The sequence below is a fragment of the Odontesthes bonariensis genome, chromosome 17 (genome assembly GCF_027942865.1).
Source record: "Odontesthes bonariensis isolate fOdoBon6 chromosome 17, fOdoBon6.hap1, whole genome shotgun sequence".
Classification (NCBI taxonomy): Eukaryota; Metazoa; Chordata; class Actinopteri; order Atheriniformes; family Atherinopsidae; genus Odontesthes; species Odontesthes bonariensis.
Genome location: NC_134522.1, coordinates 31,130,380 through 31,139,457, shown reverse-complemented (window position 1 = coordinate 31,139,457; position 9,078 = coordinate 31,130,380). Strand labels below are relative to the sequence as shown.

The window sequence follows — 9,078 nt, the reverse complement described above, 5'->3', positions numbered from 1 at the left end:
GATAAGGGAGGACAAAGCAACAACCAAGCTGAGGGTCGTTTTTGATGCTTCTGCACATGAGAACGGCTGTCCATCTCTTAATGACTGTCTGCTAACTGGACCAAATCTGAACCCAGACCTACTCAACGTGCTTGTCAGGTTCAGGTTGCACCCCATTGCATTCATGGCAGATATCACAAAGGCGTTCCTACAGATATCAATCGCAGAAAAGGACAGAGATGTGTTGAGGTTTCTGTGGCTCACTGGTTGCCCTGATGCTAAGAACACAAACCTGCGTGTGCTGAGAATGACTCGTGTGGTGTTTGGTGTCTCATCAAGTCCATTTTTGCTGGCAGCCACAATCAGAAATCACCTAGAAAAATACCAAACAAGTCACACACAGGTCATTAACACTCTGAAAGACTCTCTGTATGTTGATGACTTTATTGCCAGCTCAAGCAGTGTTGAAGAGGCTTAAGCATTGACAACAAGTGCAAAGAAAATAATGTCTGACGCAAGCATGAACCTCTGTAAGTGGACTACAAATTCCCCTGAACTGAAGGCCAAGTGGCAGCAAAGTGACTTTGACTTCGCCATGGATCCTGATACAAGCGGCTGTGTGTTAAAGGTGCTAGGCCTTGTGTGGAGGCCAGAGACTGATGACTTTGTTTTTAACCTGAAGCACCTTATGGATATTTTTAAGGACAAGGAGAACACAAAGAGGAGTGTCCTGCGCTCTTCAGCTAAATTATTCGACCCTATGGGCTTTCTGACACCATTCACGATAAGAGTGAAATGTCTCTTCCAGGACATGTGGCAAAGAGGCATCAGCTGGGACGAGAAGCTGCCAGATGATCTTTCACAAGGCTGGCAGCAGTGGTGTATGGAACTACTTCAGCTCCATCACATTGTCATTCCCAGGTGGTATGGAACTGAGACACTGCAAAACAATCAAGTTCTTCATGTTTTCAGTGATGCAAGTGAAAAGGCATATGGTGCAGCAGCATATCTCCAAGGAAAGACAGCTGAGGGAGAGTCCATGACTAGACTGGTCATGTCCAAGTCCAGAGTTGCACCCATTAAGAAACTCACACTGCCACGCCTGGAACTAATGGGGGCTCTGATTGCTGCAAGAATGGCAAACAATCTGCTTCAAGCATTGGATATGCAGCCGAACCAAATCCGAATGTGGACAGACTCCATGATTGTGATTCACTGGATTTCCAGCTCACCACACAGATGGAAACAGTTTGTTGCCAACAGAGTGATGGAAATTCAGTCCCTGACCACACCAGAAACCTGGTCCCACTGTAGTGGAAAACTCAACCCAGCTGATCTCACTACAAGGGGCCAGTCAGTCACAAGGCTGAAGGAAGAGGAGCTTTGGTGGTCAGGGCCACAGTTTCTGAGTTCAGCAGTGCAGCAAGAGTTTCCTGACGAAGGGCTCTATGAAGAGGAGGTAAAGACTGAGCTTAGACCAAGTCATGTCACAGTCCAGCTCAACAGCATGGAACCAACATCAACAGATCCACTGTTAAAGCTGAAAAACTACAGCAAGTTAAAAACAGTTCTCAGAGTCACAGCATGGATTAAAAGATTCACACACAACTTACGTTCAAGTGAGAGGAAGCAAGGAGAGCTGACAGCCGAGGAGTTGGCTGAAGCTGAAAGATACTGGATTCTGGAAGCACAAAATCAAGGTTTCCAGAGGGAGAAATGTGAATTAAGAGCAGAAAAAGACATTCACAGAGGCTCGAGAATTAGAGACCTGAAGCCGTTTCTAGACGAGCACGGTTTGATCTGTCTGGGAGGAAGACTGCAACACTCAGACATGAGTTTCGGTGAGCGGCATCCATACATCCTGCCTTCAGACCACAGACTCTCTGAAATGTTGATCAGGCGCTGTCATGACCAAGTGATGCATTCAGGTATGAGAGATACTTTAATGCAACTAAGAGACAAATATTGGATTCCACGAGCCAGACAAATGACAAAGACAATAATTACAGCCTGCACTACTTGTAAAAGATTCAGAGTAAAGGCAATGCAGCAGACAACAGCACCCCTGCCAAGAGATCGGATTACAGAATCTCCTCCATTTGAGACTGTTGGGGTGGACTTTGCAGGCCCTCTGTATGTCAAGACTAAAAAAGACAAAGTGGAAAAGGCATATATAACACTTTTCACCTGTGCTGTGACACGTGCAGTCCACCTGGAGCTGGTGTCCGACATGTCGACAGAGACGTTCCTCCTGGCGTTCAAGAGATTCATATCCAGGCGAGGCCTCTGTAAGATTGTGTATTCAGATAATGCCCGAACCTTCAAACGAGCTGATCAAGACCTCAGAGAACTCTGGACGGCCATCAAGGAGCCTGAGCTCTTAAGGTATTTCACTGAAAAGGGAATCACATGGAAATATATTGCAGAACGAGCCGCCTGGTGGGGGGGGTTTTGGGAAAGACTGGTTAGATCAGTTAAGACATGTTTGAGGAAAGTGATGGGAAGGGCTTCACTGAGCTTTGAGGAGATGACATCTCTATTGGCAGAAGCAGAAGCAACAATAAACTCACGGCCACTCACCTTTGTCTATAATGAACCTGAAGAGCCTCAGCCCCTCACCCCAGCTCACTTTCTGATTGGAAGGAGACTCTGCTCCTTGCCACCCAAGCCTTTTCATGCTGCCAGTCACAAACCCCGTTCCAGTAGAGAGGAGCTAACACGGAGATGGAAATATCGCCAGCGCCTTCTCAACGACTTCTGGACCCGATGGAAAAGGGAGTACTTACTGGAGCTAAGATCTGCCCATACCAGTAAGAACTCACATTCTACCCTTCTCAAGGAGGGTGATCTGGTGCTCATTGGAGAGGACAGGACACCGCGCCAGATTTGGAAGACTGGGATAATCAGGGAACTCTTTCCAGGAAGAGATGGTCTTGTGAGATCTTGTGCTGTACGCACATCAGATGGGACAATATTAAGAAGACCAGTTCAACTGCTGTACCCCCTAGAGCTGACATGAAATGACATGACCTAGAGATGAACTGTCTTCATGGGGGGGAGGATGTTGTATCTTTAATCATTATTGTTCACATTCAGATTTAGTTTAGATATTGTATGGATAGTATTTAAAGAACGGTTGTTTCTAGACCTGATTGATTAGTTCTTGTATGTGGTGTTGCATGTTTGGACTACAAGGGGGCGTTTCTTTGTTTGTATGTCAGTTGAGAACAGCTGAAGGTTCGAATTTAGAACGAGAAATAGGAGTGAGGAAAAAACAACGTATATTTAGAGTTGACTGTTTGTCGTTATTTTATTTGTCCTGTAATAGTCTTTTATTTGGATCAGTAAAAAACCCTAAAAAGACACCGAGAAGTACTGCTTCGTTTGTACGAGAAGCTGCAGCTAAGTTCCCACAGCGATATCCTCCACTTTCCGTTGAAGGTTTAGTTGCCTTGTCCAGTAGATCACTCACAGCACGAATGAGGGACTCTGTGGATGAGGGAACTGGCTCTGGACCAGCGAGAAGAGCATGTACATCCTCTACAGTCTTTCCTTCTGCTTGTAAAAGAGCATTTAGTTTGACACTAAAGTCTTCCTCAGCACTTGAAGATTCTACAGTAGTGAATATAGGCCATACTGCCAACTCATCCAAAGTTAGTACTTCATTTGGCACATCTCCATTTGTTAGTTTCTCTCTGCACTCACAAAGCACTAATATTTGATCTGTTGATTCTTCCAACATTCTTCCCCTCACGCGCACACGCCCGAGACACTTTATCGTTTGCAATATCTCTTCTATTTGCGCAATTTCTGTACTTTCAGGGACTTTTGTCAACAACGCATGACTCTCATCTATGCCCTCTCCTCGGCACCAGTTCTTAAGTTTATTTGCAAAAATCTCGGTCTGCTGCATTTTCTCTTGCTTTTTCCTTTAACAATAACAGTCAGAAAAGTACTTTGAGCTAATGTATCAAGAAACTCAAGACACAGGATCCCAGCGGTGCCTCCATTTATGTAGCCCACCTATACCCATCTAAAGTGGGTAAGGGCTCCTGAGTTCGTAAAACCCATTAACTTACAACTAATAGTTCTAATAAACTTCTTTATACACTCTCGTGTTTAGACCTATGTCGAGTTTCACTCACCTTTGCGTAAGGACAATAGCTCTTTATGTTCTTTTCACCTAATAGTATGACTGAGAAGGAATAATAAACTCTGAACACACGGTAAAGGGAAATACATGCAATGAAATACCCAAACTCTATTCCTTATTCAAAATACTCCTCTATCAGAAATAATGAAACACACACACAGGAGAAAAGTTCAGACTTCAGGAACATATATTAAACACAGTAATAAATTCACAAGAATGCAACAATGTTTCAGTCTTTTGATTTCACAACAAATGCAAACTAAAGTGGGCCCACACTTCAATGTCCACCTAAGCCGGCATATAAGTAACTAAATAATCTCAGAAAATAAAACCCCACGTTGCAGGCCTGATATGCTGGTGAAGCGTGGAAATGTGATACCTTACTCCAAAAGGAAACCTTGAACCTCCTTGGAATTTCACCTGTCCTTAGTCCCAGCCAGAAAGAAGATGATGGTGCAGGATGTTGTCAGCTCCTCTACCAGTCTCTCGATCCACAGGAATCAACAGGCAGCAGAACAGTCCAGTGAAGATGGTTTTCCAGCACAGTCATATAGCTTTCAGTGTAAGCTCATATCTCTGCATAAAGTTTAACTCTGGAAGCTCCCACGACGGAAACCTTAGTTAAAATATTCTTCTGTTAGCCGATTTAGCTTTCAGTACTCCATGTCCACTTTGTTAGCAAATAATAATGCATTAGCGAGCATTACATATAACTTTAAGACTACTGTACAGCAAATTCCGAGTTGAAATAATCACAGTAGCTTCAACAACAAGGTAGAGTTGATATCTGCACATAGACTGTCGAGTTGAAAGTCTAAAATATCAGCAAAACACCCGTTTTCTAATAACTTCGCCACGTGTTGTTAGCGCGGTTAATCTCTCTCATGCTATCGCTCACTTCCTGTTTCAGTTCTACTCTCCTCCCAGTTCCTGATCCTTGACCAATCACGGACTGGGAAATTAGTTTGGCTCTACATCATTTCCTCTTACATACATGGGCTCTTCAAACAAAATATAATGAAGATTACGTTTTTATAAACATATTTAAACTTCTTATACCATAGTATTTTAAGTACTTAAAGGCACAAAACTTATTTATAACAGTTTTAACATATTTAAGACAACATTTTTTAACACAGTCTGAATTATTACTCTTTTCCTGAACTTAATTCAATACAAAATACTTTAATTTTGGACTGGGTTACACCTGCAATTGAAATTTATCAGTTACCTAAAACTTTAGAACAAGCTCTGATTACAGTTCTATTAAAACCAGGCAAAGACCCAAAACTCTGTGGATCTTATAGGCCTATTGCCCTCCTCTCATCAGAATATAATATCTTTACCAAGGTTATAGCCGCTAGACTGCAGAATGTGATACCTAGCCTTATAATTAAAGATCAGACTGGCTTCATTCAAAATCGCTTTTCCTCTGATAATATTCGAAGGTGTCTCAACATAATTCATTGTGCCAAAAAAATCAATACCTCTGTAGTTGCCCTTTCACTAGATGCCGAAAAGGCGTTTGATCGTGTAGAATGGCCCTTTCTTTTTGCAGTTTTACAAAAAATGAATTTTGGTCCGAATCTGATACGGATGATACAGATACTGTACCTCAATCCATCAGCTATGATTCGAACAAATTCTAACATCTCCTCTCTTTTCCCCTTGTCACGTGGTACACGTCAGGGTTGTCCCCTGTCCCCGCTTCTCTTTGCACTGGCAATTGAGCCTCTTGCACTAGCTATAAGAGCGCACCCTGTTATAGAAGGTGTCATGATTGAAAAGGAAAAACATGTAATTTCGTTATATGCTGATGATATAATGTTATACTTGACCAACATAGCGTCATCGCTCACTGCTCTTTGCACCCTACTAGATGAATATAGTTGCATCTCTGGATACAAAATAAACACAAGTAAGAGTGTGATAATGCCTCTTAATTCAACTGCCCAGGAATTATCAAAAGAAAATATCCCCTTTCGTTGGGAACTTCACAAGGTTTGTTATCTTGGTCTGCAAGTACCCAACCAACTAGACCACATTTTCTCCCTCAACTATGGCCCCCTGTTTAATGAAGTGGAAGCAGACTTGGACAGGTGGAAGTCTCTACCTATATCCCTAATTGGCAGAATAAATTGTATAAAAATGAATGTCCTACCCAAGTTTCTTTACCTTTTTCATGCACTGCCAACACCAATCCCCAAAAATTCTTTAAAAACTTGGTTAAACAGATTTCTAGATTCCTATGGAACAATAAAGTTCCCAGAGTTAAGCTCAAAACTTTGTGTCGTCCAACTGAGGAAGGAGGGCTGAACCTTCCTGACTTTCAGGTATACTATTGGGCTGCTCAAGCTAGGGCTATCTGGATATGGATTAAAAACTTAGAACATCCTCCGGCATGAAAACAAATCGAACAGTCTCATACAGCGGAAATGTTGTCAAGTATCCCATTCATCAACTGCTATCACAGGCAGAAATGCATAACGCAAAATCCAATGATAAAACATTCATCTAAAATATGGCATGAAATCAGAGTAAAGTTCCTAAGTGTCTGCATGATATACAGATTTACTCCATTCCATTTGAATCCTGTTTTACCCGGGGCATTGAGAGATGGCATTACTAGAGACTGGTATGATAGAGGTATATGTACATTTGGACATCTGTATGAGCACAATAATTAAAAATCCTTTGAACAATTGAGATCCTCTTTTGGACTCTCTTCAGCGCACTTTTTTAAATATCTACAGGTTAGAGATTATATTAGAGTACAACAGGGTGGGAAACTTACCCCTCTATAGGATTTCCAGATAGATACTATGATGTGAGAAAAACATAATTCTAAGGGTTTTCTGTCCTCATGAGCCTTACAGAAAGTAAAGTCCTTAATGCAAAGGTTAAATAGGAAATGGACATCGGCTATGCTTTCGAGGACTCTGAATGGAAGCTGATTTGTGATTGCTCTCAGTCTTTCTCCTATAATAGCCGGCACAACATTTTACAGTTTAACCTTATACACAGGGTTTACCTGACACCTCAACGCCTTCACAAAATAAGCAGTCGCTATTCATAATATTGTCCTAGATCTAAGACGGAAAAAGGGACTCTTCTACATATGTTCTGGACATGTAGTTGTCTGGAACAATACTGGAGGTCTATCTTAAACAATATTAAAGGAATTGTGGGGGTAGACATCCCAACCAACCCGAGACTGACGCTACTGGGGGATGTCTCAGTTTTGCCAATCAATGTGAGGGACAAAGTTCGCTTTATCAGACTGGCTCTAATTGCAGCTAATAAATGTATAGCCATTCGCTGGAAAAGTGGGGAGCCCCCTGGTGTTTCCTTGTGGCTTAAAGAGCTCTCATCATACTTACCCTCAGAAAAGATTATGTTTAATCTCAGGAAAAAAACTCTGCTTTTTGATAAATGCTGGGGAAGCTTTGTGACCTTTTTGCAAAATAACACTTCTCTTAATTGTGATGGCCATGTTTAGACCTAGCCACTTAAAGTATTTCATTATGTACAGGCTACTGCATAACTTATCCTGCAAGTATATCTATGTTGTGTACCTTTTCTTTTTTTTCTTTTAATAAATTTTTTTATTGTTTTTTTTGTTTGTTTTTTTTCCATTTTCCTTTTTAAACCTTAAATTGTATTTGTTTATAATTTAGCTTATGTATTTTTCTTGTTGTGACTATTATGGATGTGAATGCTGTTAAGTTGCAGTATTGTTTATACCGATTGTATGTGGGGGGGGTAAAATTTCAAATATCAATAAACATATTGTTAACAAAAAAAAAAAAATCAGCACCTGTGCACCATTGTTTTGAATTAGTTAATACAACTGAATTGTGTTTGTCTGTAGGCATAAAAACATGAAATTATAGTAGTTCAGTCTGGTCAGCATGAATGAATTTTGAAAAGTTAAAGTAAAGCTGTTATTTATCAGTTATCTGCTTTTACGACCATGTACCCGAAGTAATGCAAATATCTGAAGACTTAAATCATTCAGTTGCTTAAAGGGACACTATGTAATAAACGAAGTAATTTATTAGCTCAAATCAACATATTCATTCATAAATTAGTCCTCATTGGTGTAAAATTATCTCTGTAAAAAATCTCACTTATCCTCCTGAGTGAAGAATAACTTGTCTGTAGCGACAGACCGGGCAAGCTCTATGGAGGCTGCCATGTCCTTCCGGTCTATGAAAAACGACGAAGTGCCGAGAGAGACATAAAGCACTTCGAATCGCGTTTTCCCCAACACCAGGCCTTTTTTTTTTTTTTTTTAGTGCACGTTCCTGGAGATACTGCAATAGTAGGTCGATGCGTGGAGTGGACGGAGCAAGCCCCTATTCCATCTCCCTGTTCCAAAAATCAATTTAATATATGGTTCCCGGGTAGGGGACGTATCCCCAACGCCAGGCCTGGAAGCGGAAATGACATCATTTTGACGTCACGTCCGCTACCGGCGCTAATGGTAAATAGATTTTATCTCGTAAATTATCCCACTAAGAATGCATTAATTGTTACCAAACTTCTGCCGTAGTACACATAGGCTCTTAACTCACAAAACGAGGCATTAGAAAGTTTGTAAGTTTACCGGGAGTTTATTTAAAAGAACACTTTCCAGATAGCAACTACACACTGCTGCTAACACTACCGCTGCGTCAACGTCACTTCCGGTAACTCCCGGAATATGATTTGCACACCAAAGGCTATGTCAACTTATGTTATCTGACATGTTATCTGTCATCTGTATTTATAGTGTTGTTGTATGTGTGTTATGTAATCCTTTGTACTGTGTGTCTTGATGTCTTTTTGTTTGTATGGACCTTGAGTCTGAAGCTATAGCTTCTTGAATCTTGACACATACCGCCTGCCGTAGTTCAAGAAGTTGCAACGCACATTTGAAAATGCGAGGCGCTAGAGAGCAAATT

The 9,078-nt window shown here is 41.2% G+C and overlaps 1 pseudogene; it reads right to left on the bottom strand.

Moving 5' to 3' along the window:
- Positions 1 to 8,424: 8,424 nt before the first annotated feature.
- Positions 8,425 to 8,576, bottom strand: LOC142366976 (U2 spliceosomal RNA; annotated as a pseudogene).
- Between the last annotated feature and the right edge of the window lie 502 nt (positions 8,577 to 9,078).